We start from the raw sequence: 27,327 nt of genomic DNA on the forward strand, positions 1-27,327 counted from the left end.
CGTTTTGTTTCGTGCAAAGCTTTTCCGCCATTAACCACTCAGTTTTCTATTCTGGCCCATACATGATAGGCCTGCCTCTTGTTATCAGAGTATGGCAATGTGGCACTTAGCGTGAAGTTGAGGTAGGCTATTAAATTTAAACCACATCTTGCCCTTTTTATTTGTTTTGTACAATCATGTACACAATGTTTAAGCATCGTAACAAGTGCTGAGCCTACTGCTTTCTGCCATCAACATCATGCTATTTTGTTCCAGTACTCCACAGTCATCCTACCCTGCCATATTATATGTAAATAATCAGCCTTACTAACAAAATGTCTGGGATATTCGAGTGAGGTAAGTCTGATGCTAGATAACAGGAAGAAGGAGACCCCATATATAAATTTGCATTGTGCAATGTAGAATAGTGCATTACTCATTACATTGTTATAGGGACAAATATTTGCCAGTCAATGTTCAATATATGCTCAAACAAACCTCTTCCCGTTCACTGTTAATCTCTTATTCTCACACTGGGCGATCCAAGTAATGCACTACGTAAAGTGTTATTTTGTGACGCAGTGAGTTGAGTGCTGTAAGAATGATTCCGATGGCCTACCCGGACATCCTCTCCAGGTGCAACATGTAGCACCCTACTATTCTTGCATAGACCAGGTACTGTGACAGAGGACTTCCAAACCATTCATATGTCAAATGTCAGACCTTCTCATCATTAAATAACTTATAAAACTACTACTTTCAGACAAATAAATGCATAAGACCCTTAGTGTATTTAAAAAAAAAAGGGGGGGGGGATGGGGTTTGTAGCCCTTTCATAGACATATTTTCCCACATTTGAGACCTCGTTACTATGTTAATAATAAATATGGGGTCCCCTCATGGTTTCCTTGGTGTCCTATGCCAAGTCTTCGGGGGGGGAGGGGTCTCTGCCTTTACACCTGGGCAGCTGTAGCTGTGTGTGTTCTCTATTTGGTTCTTCATTTAGCTGCCGAGCTGCTCTGTTAACACTCAAAATCTGGCTAAGCCACACCGCCCATCTCGGGTTTAAGTGTAGCTAGTTAAATGCTGGATGAGAAATGTTGTATATAGAAGATATCACCCTATTCAATTCTTTAAATCTTGAGTTTCGGATAATGCACATTTGCATCTTTTAGCACATCCAAGCAACAGGATTACACGACCACATAAATCAGTTCAACACTTTCCATCCACCTATGAAAATGGTAGGGTTGCACAAAGACTTTTGAGTTCCGCACACCTTCCAGTATTCTGCTAATGTTTAAAAAGTATATTTCTGTTCTCTTATGTGGAATATAAATCGCCAGGGGTTTCTCTGCTTTAGATTGCCACAACATATGTCATTAGAAGGTTGCATTCCGCTTGTTGGTCTACCATGCCAAACAGGAATAATCTGGACGTAGACCAATTTATTTTCAGGCCTGCCAGATTTTGAAATCCCTCCTGCAAACTACATAGCTTTGGAAAGGCCCTCTCTGGTTTGGGCATTCACAGCAAATGTATTGTCTGTGTAAAGGGGCACCACATCAGTGATGTCACTAATTCTGCTACCTTGTTAGACATTTCCTTTTTAAGTACTCCTGCGAGTGGCTCAATGGCCTGTGAAGCAGACCAAAACCACATGTTTTCAGTGCTTCATACTGATAATCCCAGACGATATGGTTGTATGCCTTCTCTGTGGCAAGTGGAGCTACCGCATAATACATGTCATCTAGTGCAAGGAAGTATTGCATGCAGGCTAGTTAATGCAAGTTGGCTACTGTATTCCTACCTGTAATACACCGTTTGGTTCTGATGCACTAAATGTGTCAGTACCTTCATAAGTCTCCCATCTACAACATTACTTATGATCTTTGCACCTGTGTTAGTCATATACGGGTCTACAAGACCCATCATCTCCAGGGTCCTTGCCAGGCTTTGCCAGATACTATTCACAACGCTGTAATAGTTTTAATGCCTGACACACCACTTCCTGAGCCTCCTTCTGTACTTCCAGGAATTTAACCATCACATTGGCACACTGGCAAAACTTATCCTGCCAGCCAGCTGTATCTTTTCTGGACCCCATGAAGGGTTCACTTTAAACAATGCCCATCTTTAAAAATCCCTGGAAACGTGTGGTCCAGAGCGGCGTATAATAGCAAACCCGTCCCATACCCATCTTATGTTTAATCTGAACCCACACTTTGAAGGCAGCTCTAATCATTTTAATTTTGACTTCCTTAAAGTAGCTGGGTTCTAGTATTCTTGAAAAGACTGCATCAGCCTCCTTTCCCCAGAACAGTGGATAGATAGAGGGAAAGGTATCTTGTGTAGTTCTACCCGGAAAACATAGCGTCTGTGCGTATTGTAGTACCGCCGCCAGATAGTATTTGCTTAAAGCTAGGGAGCGCCCACCCCCTCTCTCCCTGGGTAGCATTAAGTAGTGAAAAGCCCAGCAAGGTTTATAATAAGACCATATAAAGCTACTGGTCAGCTCCTCCATCTACAACCTGGGTAGAAAGGTCATTTTGATCACATTGCAACACCCCACCAGTGAAAATTTCAAGTTATTAATGCGACACAATTCTTTCTTAGCGTTCACTAAAACCTCAGCCAGATTAATTTCCACTATCTCAACCAAATTTGATGACAGCCTGACCCCTAGATACTGAGCTTGAGTCACCTTACGCTTAACCTCAGTAGTTATCCAGGCATTAGTCAAAATTTGACATTTGGTCTTATTTAGCAAAATCCAGACACCCTTCCAAATCGTACCGCCTCTTGTTCTATCTCTCTTAAACCAGCCACAGGGTCAGATGTTACGACTACGATGTCATCAGCATAGGTCAATATTTTAGTGCTGCCCCCTATCAACTCCAGTGGTTTAATTAATCTGTTACTTAATAGTTTCCTAATCAATGGATCGATATACAGGGCAAACAGCAGCGGCGAGCACGGACATCCCTGTCTTGTACCTCTCTGAATAATATAAGTATCTGACTTTAACCCCGCCACTTGCATAGTGGCAGTGGGATTATGGTAATACTGCTGAACAGCCATGATGAACCCAGGACCAATGTTATTTTTACGCAAAATTGCCCATAAAAAAGACCAGTGCACCCGGTCAAAGCTTTCTCCGCATCAAGCAGTATCACTGCCATCGGGAGCTTTGCCACTTCCATAGCATCCAATAATGTGATTATGCGTCTAACATGATCAGTCGTGCCTTTCCCCGTAATAAACCCTTGCTGCCAAGGAGAGACTACGTTAGTGATCACTGAGCTTAGTCGAGTAGCTAATACCATAGCATAAGTTTTGGCAACGCTATTAATTAAAGAGGTCGGCGGTATGAGCCTGGTAATCGTGGATCCTTGCTTTTTTTTTTTTTTTTTTTTAAACTATCCTGTTTGCCTATGCCCATGAAGCAGGTGGCTGGGACCCTGCCTGTACCTCAAGAATAAAATAAGAAGTTCCTTAATTAACTCCAAAAAAAAAGGTTTTGTAAAATTCAAGAGGGATCTGATCTGAACCTGCTGCCTTCCCACTTGAGAGAGCGCTAACAGCAGCGCCAATTTCCTTATCCAGCAAAGGGGCTTCCAGCTCTTTTTTTTTTTTTTTTTTTTTTTTTTTTTTTTTTTAAATCCCCATCCTGCAGCTGTTCCACTAAGATATTAGCCATATACTGAGATACTTCACCCTCCTGGGGATATATTTCTTGTGAGTATAGTTTCTGGTAAAAATCCCTAAAATTTCAGAGCTGCCACTAGCCAACTGCCCATCTTCGTCCTCAAGTATGCTAATATTACTGTGAGTTATCTTCTGCCTTATTTTTAAAGCCAGCAGCTTGCCAGATTTTTTGCTATATTCATAACATTCCTGGCGATGTGTCAGGAACTTGGCTGCAGCCGTTTCCATATATATTTTCACAATCTCTGCTTTTGCCACAGTTATTTAATTCAGAATATCTGGCATCTCTGACTTATTCATCATGCCTCCCCCAGCCGTCGCTCGGCTGAAGGCAATTTTCTCAGTATTAACCCTAGCTGTTTAGTACGCATCCTCTTTTTTTTTTTTTTTTTCTCACTACATACATAAGTGTCTCTCCTCTGATAGCAGCTTTAAACGTATCCCACACTACCTGGCTAGTGGCGATGCCCCGGTTTATCTTTAAAACTCAGGGATCCAAGCCCTCATTTGTTGCACATACACTGGGTCGGGTAGAAATCCTCTGTCGAACGACCAAGATCTAGTCTGGAAGCTTTCCTTCCCCAAACAAACTTCCAAAACCAGGGGGTTGTGGTCTGATATTATTCTTGGATATCTTTCAATCCCTAGACCCTCTTGCAATGAGGCTGACACATAAAAATAATCTAACCTCACTGATTTCTTGTGTGGAAAGAACGTATGGCCTAATTCTAAAGGCCTACAGCTCTGCCAGGCATCGGTCATACCATAATGTAGTATTAATGTCTGTAGTGCAGCAAAGGCTTTGGGTTTCCTCCCCTAGTATGTTTGCTCCTGAATGGGGTTTTCGTTATCCAAATGTATATTTAAATCACCGCATATTATCACCGGGGTCGCCCAGAACGCGAGCTCCCTATTGACTAGATCTAGTACCTCTGGATCATCTACATTTGATCCATAGATTGAGCAAATTGTCAATTTTGACCCTGTAGCTGAACACTCCAACAGCACAACTCGGCCAGTTTTGTCCGTAAATCTCTTTAAAACCACCAATGATCTGATGCGTGTGAGTATAGCTACCCCTCTAGTAGTTGTATTTTGGCTTGTACACGCCACCAATCTCCATCCAGGAAATTCCATTAAATGTTTCTGCGCTCCAGCAATATGTGTCTCTTGCATACAAACAATGTCAGCCTTAAAGGCCTTAAGACCTTTCCTTACCAATTGTCGTTTTTTTACCATCATTGAGCCCATAAACATTCACTGTTGCTATGCGCATTTTACCTTTTTTGACCCATGTTATCCAATTTGCTCTGCTCCCTATCTGTATCAGCCACCTAGTTTTCCCATGTTCTGTACCTGCCAGGAATCTGCTATTGATACTAACCCCCCACTGTGTGTCCCCTTAAACTGCTCCCCCTGCCTTGGTCGCAGCCAAGCCCCCCTCACAAAAAGAAAAAAGAAAAAAACCCTCCCCTGACCCACCCCTGTACCCTAACAATCGAGATCACCAGACCACTTGGTCCGTAAGATGGAAGTCGTCCAGGTCCGCCACCCAACCTGCCATGTGTCTACCCTCATAAAACAAACTTACCTATACTCGGTGCCACCCCACTACCACCGCTGCCCATCCAAAAGAAACAAAAAGAAAAACCTAAACGACCAGGAAAAACAGGACATAGGAGGATCCTCCAAGCTGTGCCTAGCCCTTCATCTCTTTCTCCCCGCCCCCGCCCTTTTCTGAAGTCACAAGTCACAAGTCCAAAGTTCAGTTTGGTTCTCCACTGCGTCTGTTGTCTCTCAGCTGTGCCAAATATTCCCCAGCCTTGATTTCCGACGAAAAAATCTGTGTTGAGGCCTTATATATAACCTTTAAGCAAGCAGGGCTTAAAAGGTACGCCTCCGCCCCCACCTCCTGAAAAGGCGCTATCATTTGCCTCAGCCGCCATAGTCTCTCTACAGTAGCATGTGCAAAGTCTGGTCGTGAGAAGAAAGATAACCCATCCACACTTATCATTGAGTTGGGGCGAGCCTTTTCAAACACTGCTTGACGAAGCAAGAAGTTAACAAAATATATAATGATGGTCCTAGGTTGAGCTCTGGCCGCCATTGACGCCTTCCCCCTGTTTTTTCTTAAAAAGTGGAAATCAATGTGCTCTCTGTATTTCTATTTCCCAGTTCCTACCAACAAGGTCCGGGAAGGCCCTCTTAAACAATGACACGAAATAGGCCCTTATGTCCTGCCCTTCCAGGCCTTCCGCTATGCCCAGAATCCGGAGATTATTACGGCGTTAGCGATTCTCTGCATCTTCTAGTTTCCATTGAATGTCTGAGATCTGCAGCTCCTGTACAGCTGACTGCTTGCTTACAGCCTTAACTTCTGTTTCCAGAGCATCAGCGCAGGTCTCCATTGTAGTGATGCGCGTGCTGATATCATTACAGGACTTCACCAATCTTTTAATAGAGGACTGTAATTGTTTATTCGCTGTCTTAGCCTTCCTGCTGTCTTTTTGTGCTTGCTCGTGATTATGTACCATTGTATGATAGATAAGCTGCAATGATGGGGATCCTGCCTGTTCTGAAAGCCCAGTCGTTGGACTTGCAGGGAGATCAGCAGCAATATCTGTTTTTGAAAATGCCTGCTGAGTTGCCGTGTAGTCCCACTGCAGCTCCCCTGCTCCTTCTTGATCATCCAGCTGCTTTCCTCTATAAGTTGCCCCATGGTTACCACTATTGCTAGGCTGTAAGTCAGTCGGTTTCCTTCTGCAGGTCAGCTTATTTGACCCCCAGATGCTAGCGGTGGAGCTGCCTACTGAGACAATATATATCGACGAGGCTTCTTCAACGGACTCCTTTGACTGGTCAGATAGAGAGAAGAAGCTCTCTGTAATATCCAACCGTCCCATCTCCCCCCCACTTGTCGTTCTTACCCCAGGAAAGGAAATCCCTATGTTTCCCACCCACCTATAGTCTCCTGCAGTAGCTCTTGTTGGTTTGAGCCGCAAATGCCTGTTTCACTAGCAGCCCTTTACCCCAAGTCAGCTCGCTCCTCCACCATCTGTAAGTGGTCTGCCACTTTGACACCCTGCAGGGGGTCTAAATCACTAGTCCGAAGATCCCCATGTGGTAAAATCATACCTGTTCCATCCTGGCTGTGCACTGTCCCAGCCGCAATCCTTGTGCAACCATCTGCATCAGGGTTATGTATTGAAGGCCGAGCACCTTGCGTCCCATCATTACCAGGCTCTTGAGGGGGGGTGGTGTATACTTCAACCTCAGGGGCTGTTTAAACATCTCTGGGATTTGCAGCTCCGTATCCACTGTAGGCACATAATTAACACTATCCTGTATTTTCTCCATAAAAGAGCCACTCTGCTGTGTCATTTGCTGTACATTGGCTTGGTTTTTTGAGGGGCCAACCGGCTGCTTCTGGTCTCTTCTCCACATATTTATCTCCAGGTTAGGCTTCCCCCGCACCTCTCGGGGTGTCTCCAGCATTTTAGGTGCCATCAGAAACAAGCGGAGCACCTCCACACACCCAGTTTGGCCGCAGCCCCGAAGTCCAGGCAGTGCGTGGCACCCCTGTCTGTAGTCTTGTGGCTTCACCTTCCGAAGTGCCGCGCCGTGTGAAACCAGGAGGACGCGGTTACACTGCCGCCTTCAATCATCCCCCAGGTGCGCGGTAGTGTTCTGCTATCGGACAGCAAGCCGGGTACGGAGGCCTGTCCGAATCGGCCGTATCAGCCGGTCGCCGTCTTGGATCTCCTCTTCTCTGTCCATTCTTTCCATTGTGATGGTGCGAGGCCGCAGCTAGCGCCAACTTAGCTGCACCCAGACACAGCCACAGTATGGCCCGATCTTCTTTAGTTAGCCATTTAAGCATGTCATCACGGGGGCCTAGTAATGCAAAGCTGGGGTATCTGTAATCGGATATCCCCAAATTTCTTTGATTTATGATAGATGTCAAGGCAAAATGGGCGGATCATTGAGCAATCCCACCACATATGGCGGAAATCACCTATTAGGCCGCACCCTGTATAGCCGAGTTCGGAAGTAATCTGATTTTTTCTTTTTAAAGTTTGGTGGGATACAAGTACCAATGAAAAATTATTTTGTAGTGTCTCTCGCATGCCAATATAATGGTAACATTTCTAGAGTGTCTTGCCAAAATTTCTGCAACTTTGCCTCATGGATCTCCTCTCCATGAGTTTTCTCCCAAAAGGCGCTCCGGCGTGGTCACGCGGTGAGAAGTGTGTTGAGTTGTAGGGAATATAGAAAGGAGATGTTTCCCCTAGTAGATCCCACCCTCCTTACTTGATAGGAGTAAGTTCTCTTGTAACTGCATCTTTAGTGTCAGGGTGAAGTGCCCAGTGTTTTAGTTGTGTATAGTGACAATGTTAGAATGTCCCTATTATGAAAGATCGGAAAGGGTGAGACACCCTCCCTCTCTCCAGGCATCAAAAGGGACCCAGCTGGGGTAAAAGCTGGATTATAATGTATTGGAGTGGAAAGGGGAAAGAAAGATAGTCCATTCCACAGCTTTGTTCACCTATCCCAGATCTTAAGTTGTTTTTGGTGGTGGTGGGCGATCTGCTTTCGATTTCCATAGCACATCCCATATATATCTCCCCACCACTGCCCTATCCATATGCGATCAATGTTTATCGGATTCCCTGAGTGACCACTCTAAATAACTCTTAGTTGTGCTACTTTTTAATAGACTTGGAAATCCCGCAGTGCCAAACCTCCTAGATCTCTTGGCAGTTTTAACATTTTAAATGCCAAGTGGGCCCTATGATTTTCCAATAGGAAGCGTATGTCTAGTGTGCGCAGCATTGGTAAGAATTCTCAGTCTAGCTCTATTGGAAGCCCTTGAAGGAGATATAGAACCCTGGACAGGACTGACATCTTGATGGCGTGTATGCGGCCGAGCCAGGAAAGGTACATAGGCGCCCATCGTTCAAGACCTATCTTCAGTTACTTAAGGAAGGGAAGTTGGCACAATACAGATACAATATCACTGGTGTGATCTTAATACCCAGATAAGTGATGTCTATCCCCATCTGTTGAAAAGGGGTAGAGGCCACTAGAATCTCCATATCAGTGTTGGACAGTGTGAAATTGAGCAAAAAAGATTTAGACAGGTTAACATGGAAGCTCGCCTCTTCATATAATCGCAGTTCTTCTTGGAGACTTGCCAAAGAAGTCGAAGGGGAGGTGAGTCAAATAATGGAGACCTGAAATTATTGGCATTGCACATATTTTGGCTGCTAAGGGCTCTATGCTCAGCACAAAGAAGAGAGGGGGCATCCATGCCTCATCCCTCTCCCCAGGCGTAAAAACCTCCGCTCTCACTCCATTAATAAACTCTGGATAGTGGTGTTTTGTAGTTAGCCCTTATTGCTATAAATTGGTCACAAAAACTGAAGCTTTTTAAAGTGTGATATAAAAAGGCCTGATTGAAGGCATTCTCCCTGTCGAGCATGAGCAGTACTGTTGGAATCTTTTTCCTATTGGCTTTTTCGACCAAGTGGATAACCCTCCTCAAGTTGTCGTGTCTGTCTGCCCTTACTACTTCCTGACTGTTCAGGGTGTATCAAATCAGGCTTCTTGTCATCAAGCCTGGAGGCTAGGATTTTAAAGTATAATTTGGTGTTGAAGTTGAGTAGTGTGACAGGCCTATACAAGCTGCACACTTGTGGGTCTTTACCCGGCTTCAGGACAATGGAGTCTAGGGCTTCTCTCGTAGATGATGTGACTGCTCTTCTCGGCCATCTGATTAAAAAGAGCGGTCGGGTGAGGGACTAAGTCAGAGCTTGCTATTTTATAGAATTGGGCTGTGAGTCAGTCTGCTCCTGATGATTTTTGGAGTTTCCGTTTTTTTTTTTTTTTTAATAGCCATCTGAACTTCCTCCTCACTGATAGGTTTCCCTAGGATTTCGTTTTGGGCTGCAGTCACTTGTGGGAGGTCTATGCCATCAAGATATAAGAGTTGAGTTTGATCAACCATGCAATCAGCCGAGTAGAGCCTTTCGTAAAAGCTGCCAAACATTTGGGCCTTTTCTACATCCGAGTTTGTTAGGTCACCTGACTCCCGCTGGATTTCCCCTACACATTTCCTCTCTCGCTTAACTGTAAGTTGCCACGCCAAGTTTAAATGTACTTTGTTGCCTTATTCATAGGATGTATGCTTAAGAGGTAAAATAGTATGTTCGGTCCTATTTGTATATGCAGTATTAAGTTCCCCCCGCAAGTGTGTGACTTTCTGCTAAAGGGTGAGTGTAGAGGTGGTCTTACGGGCCTGTTCCGTCCTCTGTAGTTCTGTTTCAAGTGTCAGTCATTCCTCCGTTCTCTGTTTAGTAAGGGCTGAGACCAGTGCAGTGCATTTCCCTCTGATTACCTCTTGAAAAGTATCCCAGTAGTTAGAAGATGTAGTATCTTATGGACTATTTAGCAGGAAAAAAAAAAATCTAGGTTAGCCTTCCTCAAGTTCTCGAGAGAAGCGATCTCTGATGAGGGAGCTAGGGAAGAACCAACAGTGGAATTTTGGTAGAGGGGAGCCCCATGCTAACGTTACCAACACAGGGGCATGATCATAGATGGAGAATGGATAGAAGGATGCCAATGTCTGGTCCTAAGTAAGGATTGGCTAATAAATGTGTAGTCTATTCGAGAGTATGTACGTTGAGTGAGAACAGAAGGCGTAGTCATGAGAGTCTGGCGCTAGAGTTCTCAGAGCATCGATTTTCCCTAAAGCATGCATCTTGTGTTTCAGCATTTTAGGGAAGCGCCCTGTAGTCGATCTGCAAGGGTGTGTGCTATCTATGTTGAGGTCCCATGTAAGGTTAAAATCGCCCATCAGAAAGACCTTTGCGGCAGCGAACGCCCCACCTTAAGGATAGAAATGATTGTATAAATGTAACCTTATTGGTGTTAGGGGCGTAGATTGAGACAAAAGTGCACATTCTGCTGGAAATGCAACCCTTCACCAGTACCACCATTCCCTCCTTATCAATCTTACATCCTTCTGGCTGGAATTTTAGAGAGGAGTGAAAAAAGAGTGCTACCCTGTTGGTGGTTAAGGACTTGTAAATCATGGGGTAAGCTCTGTGCCTCAGTCTGTGGTTCTCATCTTGTTTGAGATGCGTTTCTTGTAGTGCTTACACATTGTAATGTCCATCTAGAAGCTATTTCCACAATATATGGCGCTTGGCTTGTGAGTTTAGGGTCCTAATGTTCCATGTAAGAGTGGGAATCACCATAATACATTAAGTACATGTAATCTCTAAGTTGCCACCCTAAGATCTTTTCCCCAGATGCCCCCTTCAGTCCCCCTGTCCTTTCACTAATGATATCTGCTCTTAGTAGTCACCCTTCCCCGACTCCCCAACAAGAATACCATCCACGTACCAAAGAGTGCAAAAACCAAAACCCCCAAACCAAAACACAAGGGACAACTGGTCCCAACTGACATACAAAATGTGTGGAGAGATATTTCATGTCAGGTGTGGTGTAGGTCGATTACCACTGACGCAACTCCAAAGAAGCAGAATTAGTCAATGCATTGTTAGAAAATTCCATATAGAACCTGAAAAAAGGCTATGCAGTAAGGCATCATTAGAACAGAACATATAGAACCTGAAAAACCTATGCAGTCGTCTCACAATGTACAGGTGTACATCTCAGCTGTGGTCACCTTTCCAGCAAGGACCGGGTGCCCCCACAGTAGGTTACACAGTGGATTGTCCTGATGTGACTGGTGAGTTACTTTTAAAGCAGCTGGTAGGATAGCCTCTGAAAAAAACAGTTCCAAACAGCATATATCTACCGATCGCAGGCCAGCGCTTCCTGTGCGGTTTAGGGCGACGCTGGGAAAGCCATTGTCTCATGAGCTGAGTTCCGCTGGTGGTGTTTCCAGATTCCCCCACATCGTCCTCGAGTTGTTGTGCTTCTGGGAATGGAATTTCCAGTAGTCAGGGCTTATGTAAGATCAGTCACATGATTCGATTTGTTGCAAAGATCGAAGGCCAAACCAAATGGGTAGGCCCATTGGTATATGATCTTTTCTTGTTGTGATTTGTTGGTCACATGTTGGAATTGTTGCCTCCAGGCCAGTGTTGCAGGAGCTATGTCCTGAAAGGAGGAGCAAGCAGGCCATTGAAATATTATTCTGTCTTACGGTCTGCCTGGAGGATGGCCTCTTACTCCCAAAAGGAGTGTAATTTTGTTAGAATGTCACAAGGGCGTTTTCTCTCAGCTGTCGCTGGGAGGCCAACCCTATGCACTCTGTTTTGACTTGAAGTGACTTGTTACCAAGCAGTTCACAGAATATGCCTGTGACAAAGGCTTATAAGTCTGAGACCTCCTCCAGGTCTTGATCTATTTTCGAGATGGATGTCTGCAACTGTCCTCGGAGGGTACTGGGTTAAGTGTTACATCTGCCACATGTGCCATTCCAGGTCTGTGGCCTTGGCGTCTAGGTCTACTACACTTGTGCCCATAGACTACATCGTGTTGCAAGGATGAGAGCTTTCCATTTAGATCAGCCTTGCGACCGTCCAAGGAGGAAGCCAAGGCTGCCTTAAGTTCCTCTCGCAGTTCCTTTTTGAAGTCTCTCAGGGAGGCATGTAAATCTTCTTTGGTGAGAGACATGGTGTTGCAAGTAGGGGCCTCTGGGGCAGGGTCTTGTGTCTCTTCTGGTGCAAAATAGCTAGATACTCTGAGCCAGTGCTTCTTCGGTGACATAAAGACTGTCTCACCCGTCACGTCATATGACTTGGTGGGGAGGCATTGGAGCATTGCGGCTCTGCCTCAGTACATTAAGTAGCCCTCTCTCACTTGCTGCTCACCCTGATCATGGATCTGGCTTTTGTCTCTTGTATTCTTGCATGTGGCCCTTCTGGTGCCCCGCTGTTGGTGATGGGCCCTGCCCACTTAATGGTGCTTCGTAGGTACCTCCAATGTGCGGTCACTCCGTCCTCCCCGCCAACTGTCTTAAGACCGATTCCATACCGTCTGTCTTTCACCTGCTTCCCCCTCCAGGGGGGAGGGGTGCTGAACCAGGTGGGTACAAGCATGCTTCATTTCACACTGACCCCGCCTTCTGGCGAGAGTGATTCTTCCTAACAGATTCTGTTTCATCACCCTCATCCAGTCATAAAGCGAGGTGCCCCCTCCTCCCCCCTAGTTGGCTGAGACCCTGGTGCTTAGGTAGGTTAACTGCTGCTCTCCCATGAATCCCTAGAGTAACCTCGTCATAGGTGGGGCTTTTGTATGTGCATACAGACTAACAATGTTCCTGGCAGAAAAGTACTATTTACTGTTGTTTAGGGGTTGTGTGCTGTCTGCCTTGCTTTTGCGATTTGTCTCGAGTGGCCTGTCTGCCATGTCAGGGTAAGGCACTTGAAAATGCTTTTTGCTGAGTTCCAGGGATGTGCAGGGGTCATAACTGGGGGATACAATAGGCAGGCCAAGGACACTCATGCTGTGTTTTCTTGACTCGTGTAGACATTGGGGACACCCTTAGGTAAAGGCGCTGCACTAGGCATTCTCCCAATGTGCCCAAGCGTGCGGCAACTTCAGTGGGGTTGATCTGCCTCCATTACTCAGGTGGCAGCCGCACTATCAAGTGTATTCCTCTGCTTTTGGGAGTTCAAAAGCTCACCCCTGGGCTCCGCTATGAACCTTTGCCACATGGGTGCCTTCCTTTGGCTTTGGGCACAGTAGGGGTGTCTGTGCCTTGACTTGAAGCAGTGTTGCAGCGGAGCCTAAGTGGATTACCTCCACTTGGCCATCTTGGTTGGTCACCACCTGTATAACTTTTATAACTTTTTTTTAATAACTTTTACTTTTTCTGTAGTGAAAAACTCACATTCGTTTGGCATATTTTAATTTACTTGTAATTTACTTGTTAAGTGCACTATAGTGGGCCTGCAATACTGACTGTGCCACCCACTTAAGTAGCCCTTTAAAACATGAATCAGGCCTCCTATTGCAGCCTGAATATAGTGTTACACTGCCATATCGACTTTGCATTTAAAACTCCTTGCCAAGCCTTAAGCTCACCTTTTATTACATATGTCACCCCACCAAGTTAGGCTCTAAATAGTCCATAGGGCAAGGTGATGTGTAAACAAAAGGCAGGACGTATGCTTTCAAGTTTCACATGTCCTGGTAGTGAAAGACCTTCAAATTTGGTTTTTCACTACTGTGAGGTCTACACCGCTCATTGGATGATATTTGGGATTCCTTATTACATTTAATAAGCTCTAATTCCTAATTGAGAAGGGATGGATCTGCAAAGTGTTACCTATGGATTTATAATAAGTTATTTTTACTATCAAAGTTGACTTTATCATTTAAATTTTGAAAATGCCACTTTTTGAAAGTTGACAGCTTCCTGCTCCTATCTCTGTGTGCCTGGAGCCTCCAATACGTGTCTGGGGAGTGGCGGGGTGGAGAATAGGGGGGGTGGGGGAATAGGGTGGGTGGGGGAGGAATGGGGGGGTGGAGCGGAGCACTGCCATACTTAACATGCACAGTGTGTGTCCGGTCCCCACACAAAGGGCTGTATAATCCTATTAGAGTTTAGAGCAGAGTGGAAGGGCAGGGACTCTGTGCACTTCAAAGCCATCTCTTTGAAGTCTTCCCCCATCAAACACACCATTTGGTAGAAATACAGGACCTCTGACACCACACACTCAATACACTTCTGGAACTATGGATACTCTGCCTGGAAGGACTGCTACTCTACTGGACTCCTTTTCTGCTGTGCTGACCCCCACCTTCCTTGCCTGAGACTGAGAAGGGCTGGACCTGCATCACTCCAACCCAGAACCAGAGTGACTCCAAGGACTTGCTTGTTTGCCCCCTGTTTTGAGGTGTCTGGGACAGAAAAGACTTTCAATTTATCTCCTGCAGTACCAGAACTCTGCCAACTGAGAGTCTTGCCCTGCTAAGTGGTGCCAATCCGGCCCTGGGACCTTGGATGTTAGTATATAGTGCTGCTCCAGTCTAAAACCAATGCATCAGTGCTGTTGCACTGCTTGAAACCACTGCATGTCCGCCGACGAATCACCACTGGTGCGAGGATCATGAACATCACATTACAGATGGCACGACGCATCGTCTCCATTTACGTCCTATTGCCGACTTTGTGCGGCTTGGAGCTGACGCATCGCCTACATCCTAACTATCCTTGATGACACATCTCCTCCCCTGCTCCTTGCTTCTTCATCGACATAGACTCAAACAAGGTACTTTTGCAGCGGGCTATGATGGGTCCCTGTATCCAACTCGCTATCTTTTTGTGTGTTTTTTTCACTGTGTCGCTGTTTGAAGTATTTCACAAATACTTAGCCTCTTATGTGAACCCGAGACTGCTCTGGGCCAACCTACCTGAGGGTGAACACAGGTTAATTTAGAGTGTGTTTGTGACTTACCCTGTCTAGCATTGCGGTTCCTGTTTGCACAGGGTGGATACTACTGCCAACCAGAAACCCAATTTAGAACACCCTTAATGAGAGAACTTTCAGTTGGGAACAGGTAGGAATGTAGAGTTTGATGGATAGAGATTTTTAATTAAAACTCTGGAAGTTTATTTTAAGTCACATTTCTGAAAATGCTTCGTTTAGAAAGTGTAAAGTATACAAAAAGCGACGGATGGAATACTTGAATTTATCTCACTCACTAGTACTTACTCGTGCCGCATCCCAGTCCATCATTATTTTGCACACCATGTCTAGGAAAATGGCACTGTTGGCATGAGTACCCCCTAACATTTTGTTGATGCTAGTTATGATTGAAAGTGTGCTGGGACACTGCTAACCAGGCCCCAGCACCAGTGTTCTTTCCCTAAGCTGTACCTTTGTCTCCACAATTGGCACAGCCCTGGCACACAGATAAGTCCCTTGTAATTTGTACCCCTGGTACCAAGGGCCCTGTGGCCAGAGAAGGTCTCTAAGGGATGCAGCATGTATTATGCCACTCTGGGGACCCCTCACTCAGCACATGCCCACTGCCTCACAGCTTGTATGTGCTGGTGGGGAGAAAGACTAAGTCGACATGGCACTCCCCTCAGGATGCCATGTCCACAACCTACTGCCTGTGGCTTAGGTAAGTCACCCCTCTAGCAGGCTTTACAGCCCTAAGGCATGGTGCACTATACCACAGGTGAGGGCATAGCTGCATGAGCACTATGCCCCAACAGAGTCTAAGCCAATTTTTAGACATTGTAAGTGCATGGTAGCCATAAAGAGTATATGGTCTGGGAGTTTGTCAAACACGAACTCCACAGTTCCATAATGGATACACTGAATACTGTGAAGTTTGGTATCAAACTTTCAGCACAATAAATCCACACTGATGCCAGTGTGGGATTTATTGAGAAATGCACACAGAGGGCACTTTAGAGATGCCCCCTGTATACCAGCCCAACTACTAGTGCTAGGCTGACCAGTTTCTGCCAGCCTGCCACATCGACTGGTTTCTGGCCACATGGGGTGAGTGCCTTTGTGCACTCTGTGACCAGGAACAAAGCCTGTACTGGGTAGAGGTGCGTCGCACCTCCCCCTGCAGGAACTGTAACACCTGGCGGTGTGCCTCAGTCTCAAACCTGATGTTACAACGCCCCAGGGCACTCCAGCTAGTGTGGATGCTCGCCCCCCCGGGGACACACCCACTTTCGGCAGAGAATCTGGAGGAGATACTGAGAAAAACCAGGAGGAGTCACCCTCCAGCCAGGACAGCCCCTAAGGTGTCCTGAGATGACGTGACCCCTGCCTTAGACAATCCTCCATCTTGCTTTGGAGGATTTCCCCCAACAGGATTAGGGATGCTTCCCCCTCCCTCCCCACAGAGAGGAGGCACAATGAGGGTGTAGCCACCTCAGGGTCAGTAGCCATTGGCCACTGCCCTCCAGCCTTAAACACCCCCCCTAAATTGAGTATTTAGGGGCGACCCTGAACCCAGGAAAACCGATTACTGATGACCTGAAACAAGGAGGACTGCTGACCTGAAAGCCCTGCAGAGACGACGGAGACAACAACTGACTTGGCCCTACCGGCCTGTCTCCAGACTAAAAGAACCTGCAACGACGAGGCATCCGACAGGACCAGCAACCTCTGCTGGCTCAGAGGACTGCCCAGCAACCCAAAAGACCAAGAAACTTCTGAGGGCAGCGGCTCTGTCCAAACAGCCAAAAATAAACCAACCTTAAAGTGACTCCAGCCTCAATCTCAATCCGGGAGTGCGAGTCCCCAACGCTCTGCATCATATGCCCCCAGCTCGTGTCCAGAAGAACCAACACTGCAGAGAGGACCCCCAGGCGATTCCAACGATGTGGACACCCTGAAATGACATCCCTGCACCCCCACAGCGACGCCTGCAGAGAGAATCCAGATGCTCCCCCTGACCGCGACTGCCCGGTAACAAAGAACCCGACGCCTGGAAGAAGCACTGCACCTGCAGCCCCTAGGCCTGAGAGAAACCAACTACCAGTGCCAGAGTGACCCCCGGGTCTCTCCATTGATTTCTATCTAATACCTGACTCCTACTTTGCACACTGCAACCGGCCGCCACTGAGGGTGTATTTTGTGTGTCTGTTTTTTGACCCTCCTAGTGCTCTACAAAATCCCCCTGGTCTACTCCCCGAGGACGCAGGTGCTTACCTGCTAGCAGACTGGAACCGCAGCACCCCTGGTCTCCATAGGCGCCTATGTTATTTGGGCCCTACTTTGACCTCTGCACCTGACCGGCCCTGTGTTGCTGGTGCTGGGTGTTTGGGGTTGACTTGAACCCCCAACGGTGGGCTGCCTATGCCCTGGTTACTGAACTTGTAATTGCTTTACTTACCTGCTAACTAACTCGTACTTACCTCCCCCAGGAACTGTTGATTTTTGCAGTCTCCACCTTTAAAATAGCTTATTGCCATTTTTGCCTAAACTGTGTAAATTATTGTTTTAATTCAATGTTCCATATTTACCTATGCCAAGTACCTTACAATTTATGTATTGACTTGAATTCTGAATCGTGTGGCTCTAAAATAAATTAAGAAAATAATATTTTTCTATATAAAAAGCCTAATGGCCTGGAGTTAAGTCTTTGAGTGTGTGTTCTCATTTATTGTCTGTGTGTACAACAAATGCTTAACACTACCCTCCGATAAGCCTACTGCTCGACCCCACTACTACAAAATAGAGCATTAGTATTATCTAATTTTGCCACTATCAACCTCTAAGGAAAACTTTGTGCACACTATCGCTCACTTTGAGATAGTATATACAGAGCCAGCTTCCTACACCATGCCACCTCAGTTTGGACCCAGCTATATGCAAATCAGTCCTAACTATGCTCCAGTGGCAACAGTCCATCCCGAACCGGTAAGCCAAGTCTTCCCTGAACCAAAGCATAAGCAACTCAGGACCAGTTTCGCTCTTGTTATGGGCTGGGTATAGCTTGGTTCTAGTAACAGTGTGCGCAGCACCCATGTCTAGGCTTATCTGTACCACATAGGGTGACATAATTAAGTATACAAAAAGTGAAATGCTTGAATTAATCTCAGCCACTGGTAATTACTCATGGCTTCATACCACTCCATTGTTGTTCTGAACACTATGCCACCTCAGTTTGGACCCAGCTATATACAAACCAGTCTTGACTCTGCTCCAATTGTAACAACCCCAGGACTGGTTTTGCCCTTGTAATGGGTTCATCAGCTGCATATGCCCAGATATGGGAACTGTGCACACTGTCACTGGAACCAAGCTGTATCTGGCTGATGATCCAATAACTTGGGTGAAACAGGTGCTGGGTTGCTTGTGTTCCGATTCAGGGAAGTCCAAAGCTTCCATTGATTTCAGTGAGAGACCCCTTCTCCCTTCTGCATCCGAGTCCCTGGTGTATGTACTCCTGTCTTCTGGGTATCCTGAGGTGGGGGCACTATCCAACCTTCCACTTGTCTGCTGCTTTCCTCAGGGTACGCTGAGAAGGCTCCCGAAACACATGAACTCCAACCACTACTTCCTTATGTTAGTCTATGGGACGATCGGGTAGGTTACCCCTCTGCACCAGGTTGCTGGGAACACTTGCTGCACTTACCTCTGATGTTTTAATCTTTTCCCCGCTCCTAGCTACCATACTCACTTTGGTTGGGTTCACCATTTCGCATTCTACTTACTTAGTGTATAGTTTGGCGTCTCCATAGGGCCCTGTACATTTTATGCTATTTCTGCTGGTTATTTTGTGTATATATTGTGTGTGGATATCTCCAGAGGGAGATATACCAATGCTAGGCTAGTAGTAATTCTGTAATAAAGAATCATTTATTTTTGCAACACTTGTGTGGTTCTTTCTTGTGAGTGAATTACTGTGACTATTGTAGTATTTCAAGTGCTCTGCATTCCTCCTGGATAATCTTTAGCTGCTCGCCTCAGCTACCCCTAGAGAACTTTTGCTATCTGCATACCTATTCACTATCACTAAGGTTTGCCTGGCCTCCGTATATGGTGCCACACCATAGGTGTACACTAGAAACTGAGCCAGCCTCCTACAAGCAAACCTTATTTTACAGAGGTATGGGAATTTGCAGCTAGCTCTTATGGCATTAAGAAAATGCTCAGAAAAATCTTAGATTTTCTACCTTGTTCTTCACAGATAACCATGGTCCAGCACTCAGTCCTTTTGTGCCTGGACTATTGTAATTCTCTCTATTTGCAGCAGCTCTTCTTTTATTAAGGATACTGAAACACGCTCTCCGGATCCTTTGCCACCTTGCATTGGCTACTCCTCAGAGGAATCAATTTTAAGTGTTTTGCACTGCTCATCGAGCATTTTACGAAAAGCGACCTTTGCTGTTACAGCACTTGATAAAAGCCTACATCCAACCAGAACCTTGAGATTCCCCACTTTTTATTTTGTAATGACTACAATAGTGCAGAAAGATGTGGGAATGATCTTTCTCTCACCTTGTCTCCAGATTATTTAATTTTCTACCTACTAGGCTATGCAAGATGAAAGATAAGCTTAGCTTTAGGAAGTTGCTTAATACTTGGCTTTTTGTTTAACTGGATGAGTTAGGTGCCTGAACTACAAGCAGCTCTGGAAGGCTCATCCTGTGTAGCCATGCGCTTCACAAGTTCCCAGAATACAGTAGAAGAGAACTGGTTTGTGTAGCACGTGAGGCACTTCTGTAGCTTCTAAGCACTATATATTTCTGCAGTGCTAGTCAGCATACATTTTGCCTTTTATTTGTAGTGATATGTAGCTTGTCACTCACCCAATATTTTTACAATAATTTACAATATTAACGTTTTGATCAAGGTTTCTAGCCACCACATAAAGATACCACTGCAGAAGGATGTAAACTATTTTCGAAATGGTCGCTAAGGCATATTAGAACATTGGAATGTTGGCAGGTAAAAGCCCGCAGCGCCAACATTCAGGCTTCTTTGTTCACAGCAGCAGCTGTGAACAAAGCCTTAAGGAGCCTGAAGGGATTTTAATCCCCTCTGGTTCCGTGAAGCCTTTGTTTTATTTAGGAGAACATTCTGCCCTCTAATGGCAGAATGTTCTAATACCCTTAAAACCAGCCGTAGCGGGGTCTACCGGCTTGGCCTGTAGAGCCCGCTACGGCTGGTTCTAAGGCTATAGCGAGGTTTCTTTTTAGGTCTGGTGTTACTCAAGACTTTTTGATTTTAGTAAAATTATATGTATAAGATACTGACTTCTCTGGAATTTCAGCCACACCTCTCCATCCATTGGTCTGTTAAATTGTGGCATTCACGTCTATTTTTTTTTTTTTCTGCCCACAGCAGCATACGGTACTACCTACTACTGTTTCACACCTCTCAGAGCAGGAATCTCCACTACAAACAGTTTTCTCACACCCCTCAGACTAGCAGGATGACACTCTTAACACCTATACCCCTCACACACTATCATGAAGACAGTAAAGGCAAACCTCTGATGCCTCAGAGTGTAGTCTGTCTCCCAGCATCCCTCGGACACTAGCAGTCTCACACTGACAGCGCTCACAGACTAGCAGTAGAGGCACTAAGTCTTCCTTATAACTGGAAGTGCTTCTTCTTTGAGGAGTAAGTGTTTTGTGTGTGAGGTGGATGGGTGAGTGAGTAAATGCAAAAACGAGACAATGGGTGGGTGAATAGTTTGCGTGCCAGGATGATTGACTGCTTGGATGATGAAAGGATGCATTAGTGACCAGCATGGGTGAAAGTATCCAGACACACTTAGTTAAGTGCTAGGAAGGTTGGCTTTGCCAATGCTTGTTTCTTAATGTGTGTATGCCATAGTATTCACATGTTCTTTCTTTACCTCCCAGTCCGTCAGCACAAGAGAAACATTTTGTCTGGCCAAACATTGCATTTGTTGCTGCTATTCATCTCTCTATTTTTGAGCGTCACAATTGAGGGAGCCGGGGCATCAATCACCACATTAGGTTCCACGGTAAATGTGAGCTGTAGGTAAGCTTTGTTTTTTTGTCAGTAGTGAGCTTTCCAAGAGTGCGTTTAACCCATCGGGTGCCCTGGACGAGGTGGTTACATCTGCTGCCATGGCGCTCAGGTGCCAGGGATGTAACCACCTTGTCCAGTAATGGGCCCTTGGCCAATCTGCCTCCAAGGGGGGCAGAAACCACTAGTCACCAGGGAGTTTTTTTTTTTTTCCAGAAGGGGAGCGACCCCTTAGGCAAGGGTCGCACCCCTGGGTCGCAATTTTATTTTAGGCCATTTCTGCCCCTCTTAGTGGCAGATTGGCCTTTTTTTCTTAGTCAAATCACTAGGCATCAGGGATTTTTTTGTTTTTGGTGCCAATTTCACGCAAGGGGAGCGATCCCTTAGGCAAGGGTCGCTCCCCTTTGGGGGCAGATCGGGCTATTTTTGTCAGGCCCTTCTGCCCCCAAGGGGAGCAGAAAGCCCACCATAGACCATGGAAGATTTTTTTCAAAAAAAGATGTGGGGGGGGGGGGGGGCGTCTGGCCATACCCCCACCCCAAATAAATGGGTACACAAGTTGTTCTGCTGTTCTGCCCACCTGACAGATGGGGCAATTCCCCTTTGGGGGGGTGGGGCGATGCTGAAGAAAACCTACTAGATGTCAGGGAATCGAAAAAACACACACACATACACACACACACATACACACACACACATACACACACATACACACACATATACATATATATACATATATATATATATATATATATATATATATATATATAGTGGCCACCAACCAATAAGGGCATAGTTATGCTCCCATCCCAACTGAAGGGGGTAACAGTCTTTCAGCTCTCCCCCTGCACACTAAAACACTTGAGGACATTTAATTATTTTGGGTTTTGGTTTTACATTTGGGCCATGAGAGCTTGTCTAACTCTCAAAATCGTCCCACTTGGAATGGTGAGAGCTGCACTTTTTGGACTTTGGGATACTGCCATGTAGAAAATATTTGCGAGACCTAGGCACATCTGAAAACGAAACATCTGGGTGAGTCCAGGGTGGTGTGCTTCAGATGCACCCCGCACCATTTTCTTACCCACAATGACCTGCAAACCTCCAACTTTTCTGGAAATCACATTTTTCTCACATTTTTCCCACATTTTTGTGATGAAACCTTCGGAATCTGTGGGAATCCACAAAATTCCTAACACCCAGCATTGTCGCATTTATACCGATAAATTCTGCCCCACTTGTCAGCCTAAAAACTTTTTTTTTTCAAACTGCTCTTTTGGGCCCACTTTGGTTCCCCCTCATTTTCGACATGTTTTTGGCTCTTCCCTGTCACAGGTACTTGGCCCACCTACACAACTGAGGTATCATTTTTACCAGGAGACTGAGGGGAATGTTGGGTGGTAGGAAATTTTGTGCCGGTGTGGTGATCCCACCCAGAAATGTGGGAATAATTTGATGATTAATTCTTTTTTTATTTTTATTCATTATTATTTTTTCAAGCTAAATTTGAGGTTTGCTGAGGATTCTCAGTAAGAAACTCTGGGGGATCCACGCAAGGCACACCTCCCTGGAATCCCTCGGGTGTATAGTTTTCGGAAATATTTGGGTTTGGTAGGTTTCCTTAGATGGCTGCTGAGCCCAGGACCAAAAACGCAGGTGCCCCCCTGCCCCCGCAAAAAACAGGTCGTTTGATAATTTTGATGTGCCACATCGTGTTGTGGGGCATTTTCTGTCACGGGCACTAGGCCTACCCACATAAGTGAGGTACCATTTTTATCGGGAGACCTGGGGGAACGCTGAGTAGATGGACGTTTGTGGCTCCCCTCAGATTCCATAACTTTGCAGCACCTAAATCTTTCTTTTTAATTTTTTGCCAAATTTTTAGATTTGCTAAGGATTCTGGGTAACAGAACCTGGTGGGAGCACCACAAGTTAACACATCCTCGGTTCCCCTAGGTGTCTAGTTTTGAAAAATGCACAGGTTAGGTAGGTTTCCTTAGGTGCCGGCTGTGCTAGAGGCCAAAATCCCCAGCTAGGCACTTTCCAAAAAACACGTCAGGTTACAATGTAAAAATTTGATGTGTCCAAGTTGAGTTTCCTGTCGCGGGAATTAGGCCTACCCACACAAGTGAGGTACCATTTTTATCGGGAGACGTGGGGGAACACAGAATAGCAAAACAAGTGTTATTGCCCCTTGTCTTTCTGTATGTTTTTTCCTTCCAAATGTAAGACAGTGTGTGTAAACAAAAAACAAAAAAAAGAATGTCTATTTGAGAAATGCTCTGTAATTGACTTTCTAGTATGAGGCCCCCGGAAATTCAGAGGTGTGCAAATAACCACTGCTTCTCAACACCTTATCTTGTCCCCATTTTGGAAATACAAAGGTTTCCTTGATACCTATTTTTCACGCTTTATATTTCAGCAAATGAATTGCTGTATACCCGGTATACAATAAAAACCCATTGCAAGGTGCAGCTCTTTATGAGCTCTGGGTACCTAGAGTTCTTAATGAATCTACAAGCCCTGTATATCCGTGCAACCAGAAGGGTGCAGCAGACGTAACAGTATATTGCTTTCGAAAATCTGACATTGCAGGAAAAAGTTAGAGTGAAACATGGAGAAAAATTGCTTTTTTTTTTTTTTTTTTTTTTTTCACCTCAATTTTTATTTTAGCTGTTATTTTCTGTAGGAAACCCTTGAAGGATCTATACAAATGACCCCTTGCTGAATTCAGAATTGTCTACTTTTCAGAAATGTTTAGCTTTCTGGGATCCAGCACTGGTTTCACACCCATTTGTGTCATTAACTGGAAAGAGGCTGAAAGCACAAAAAATAGTAAAAATTGGGTGTGTCCCAGTAAAATGCAAACATTGTGTTAAAAAATTGGGAAAAACACAAGCATTCTTCTACAGTCTTGTTTACCATTTTTTTTCGTTTTAAAAAACGAAATCTTTGCTGTATTTTTACTAATTTCTTGGTCTCCTCCAGGGGAACCAACAAACTTTGGGGACCTCTGGAATCCTTAGGATGTTGAGGGGAAAAAAGGATGCAAATTTGGCATGGGTAGCTTATGTGGACAAAAAGTTATGATGGCCTAAGCGTGAATTGCTCCAAATAGCCAAAAAATGGTCTGGCACCTGAGGGGGAAAAGGCCCGGCAGCGAAGGGGTTAAGGACTAAGACATCCAGGTCAATCGGATTTTTTTTTTTGTAGGTTATTCAGAAGGAACACGTCAACTTGCTTTGCAGTGACGGTGGCTCTGCAATGAGTCTGTCTTCTGAAACCCTGGGCCAGCCCCGAGGAAGAAAGGCATACTTTACTGTCTGACTATTTTATTTATTTGGTATTCCAAAGTGGTGTTTCTCGTGCTACTGACTTGCAAAGCATATTGAATCTCTGGTGTTGAGTACCTTGTTGCACAAATCGGCAATGGAGAATTTAGATAATGTGGTGGTTTTTTTTTTTTTTTTTTTGCTTTCACTTCTAATGTCAGAAGAGTGCAGTTCTTGAACCCCAGCATCTTGTAGCTTTGCAGAAGGCGCTGATGTTTCCATTTTTTTATTTTTTTAGTTGCAGATCTAAAGAAAGAAATCCACAATAATTCTTTATCAGAATGGGCAAGAGTGCCATCTTCCAGACACTCAACACTACAGTAATGTTATCCATTTATACAAAGATATATATTCACGGAAAAAAACAAAGGTTACAGGGACGGTATAGTTGGGTTCTGAATTTACTCGTAAAAAAACCTTGCCATGCACAGTTTTCTTATCAATAATGTTATTGCAAACATTGGAGTGATAACAAAGATGCCATACAAGATCTTATCAGTGACATATGTCAAGCAATTAGCTGTGCATGGCGAAGGCGCAAGTTAGTTACTTGAAAGAACTCTACCTATAACTGCTGAATTTCTGTGGTTTTGTACGAGTAAATTCAGAACCTAACTATAAAGTCTCTGTAACCTTTGTGTTTTTTTTTTTTTTTAAGTGAATTTCTATGGGTTTTTTTTAACGTAAAGTTATTTTAATTACTGTATGTTATTCCAACCCCTGCTGCACACGGACCACGCTGGGCCTTGCAGCCAAGCCCTTGTAACCACCCAACCCTGTGCCACGCACCCTGTGCCTGTGCCCCTGTCCGTGAGCAGAGCAAATTGGCCACAGGGCATGAGCCTCTAAGTGCATGTATGAGTGAATGAATTAGTGTATGAATGTCTGTGGTATTCCTTTAAATTTTTTCCATAATCACAAATATTTTTCAAATAAATTGTGGAAATTGGTGAAAATACATGAATTTTCACAATTAGCACACAGTGTTGAAAATTATATTAAACCTATAATTTGCCCCTAAAACGTATCTATATCACACCCCTGGGGTAAGGGTACCTTCACCCTGACCCCTTATGCCACTTTCAATTTTCACCCCCGGGGACTGTGTCCCATGAAATAAAATGGCGGTCGCAACTTTCTAGTCGGGTTGCGGTCAGCCAATTACGACGCTTCTTTCGCACGCATATTCCTGAAAACTCATGAATTTCGCAATTAATCGTGGCCAGAGATATACATGTATTTGCCCTTGAATGTCTCCTAAACTACTGAACGGATTTACACCAAATAACAAAGTACCATCTGAGTACTGGCAGCTAGGTTTCTGCCACATTTGGTGAAAGTCTGTCTAGTGGTTCAGGCTGTAGATGTGTTGACATGTCCTGTGGGAATTAACAGGGGAAATGCAACTTTTTTTTGAGCCCCCTTTTCCTTGGCCCCCACTTGACGGATCACCCTGAAACTTCCCATGTGCAACAAGAATCACCAGGCCACATATATTCATTTTCTCATTTGATGGGCCAGGCAGCTCTCCTGACACTGCAACCAACATTTTGAAGGGAATTTAATCCCATTCAAACCTACTCAACGATGACTCGTGCATGCACGCATTGGTACAGTCTTTCAACGTTTCTGTGGCCATTTTTTATCGTTCTTCTAATGAAGACATACATTTAAAAAAAAAAAAAAAGCATTGGCAAAGCTAGTAGGCTAACACCCAAAGCCATGGCTTGTTTATGGCTTGTTTATGGCTGTGTCGAGACGAGCTGTGGCATTTTTTTTTACGGGGCTCCTGGTAATGAAAATAAGAAAGCTGGGGCTCTAATGCGTAATAATCGAGAGTATTTTTTTGTTTGCTTTCACTGATATTTTTCGAGGGATGAAAAACATTCCTGCTGAATGCTTGCCTTTTTTCACTGATGTATGGTAAACTTTCATAGATTTCAATTGGTCGTTTGCTTTGTGTGCATTACAGAAAAGTAGCTCATTTTCTTTGTGCAGGGTCGTTAGAACACCACTGCTGACTTTGTCAAAAGAAGCTCGTGCAAATGGTTCCTTCAGTTTTGATCCTCCATATCTCTCGAGCTGCACTCCAACATAACCAGTCTTTCTTCCAGGACCGGTTGTACACGTAGCGCTATTTATATACCATATTCTCTAATTTATGTTTTCAAATTAATAAAAATTCGGAAAATGTTCGAGAAACCGCGGTTTACTTTGTCTTGCTTGTTTCCAGCATACTATTCGTGCGTGCTTTTAACCCATGCAGTGACTTCACATCGCACTATATGCTAATAATTTCATGAAATGACTGAATCATTTTCCAGTTGAGGAAATCCTACAGCACGCTTTGCTGACTGTGCTGTTAAATACTTTTGACCGACTTTCCTTTTCTTGGAATAGGCATTGAGCGACTGTTTTATATTTCAGCAAATTTTTGAATGGTATCCACATCCTGGACTTGACTGCCTTAATCTTTTTCCACTCAACTTTACTCCTAGAAATCAAATCGTATTTGCAATATGGAAGATACATTATGTAGTGTGTTCTATCCACTTCAGCAGCTGCGGCTCATTTTCATTCTGTTGTGAATGTCTGTCGTAAGGGTCATCTCTCCCTTTGTTCAGGAAACCAAATTTTTGTGTTTTTGCTTCTCATGAAAGGCTTTAATTGCTGTTAACTTTTGCACATGGCTTGCTCACCCTTAAAAACACTATTCCATCATTTCTGGATGTTTTTCTTAAAACGTGTGCGAGTTGGATGAAAGTATGCACCTTTTCAAAGTTTTTGACAAGTGGGGGGTCATGCGCTTTGCAGCTAAAGGTTCAACGAGTGTCCACGAATTCATC

At 44.7% G+C, this 27,327-nt stretch overlaps 1 protein-coding gene across 1 annotated transcript in view; it reads left to right on the forward strand.

Annotated features, from left to right (window-relative positions):
* PARPBP (PARP1 binding protein) overlaps positions 1-27,327 on the forward strand; it is a 133,261-nt gene that overhangs the window by 72,432 nt on the left and 33,502 nt on the right. The window lies entirely within an intron of this gene.

This window comes from Pleurodeles waltl, chromosome 4_1, assembly GCF_031143425.1.
Source record: "Pleurodeles waltl isolate 20211129_DDA chromosome 4_1, aPleWal1.hap1.20221129, whole genome shotgun sequence".
Classification (NCBI taxonomy): domain Eukaryota; kingdom Metazoa; phylum Chordata; class Amphibia; order Caudata; family Salamandridae; genus Pleurodeles; species Pleurodeles waltl.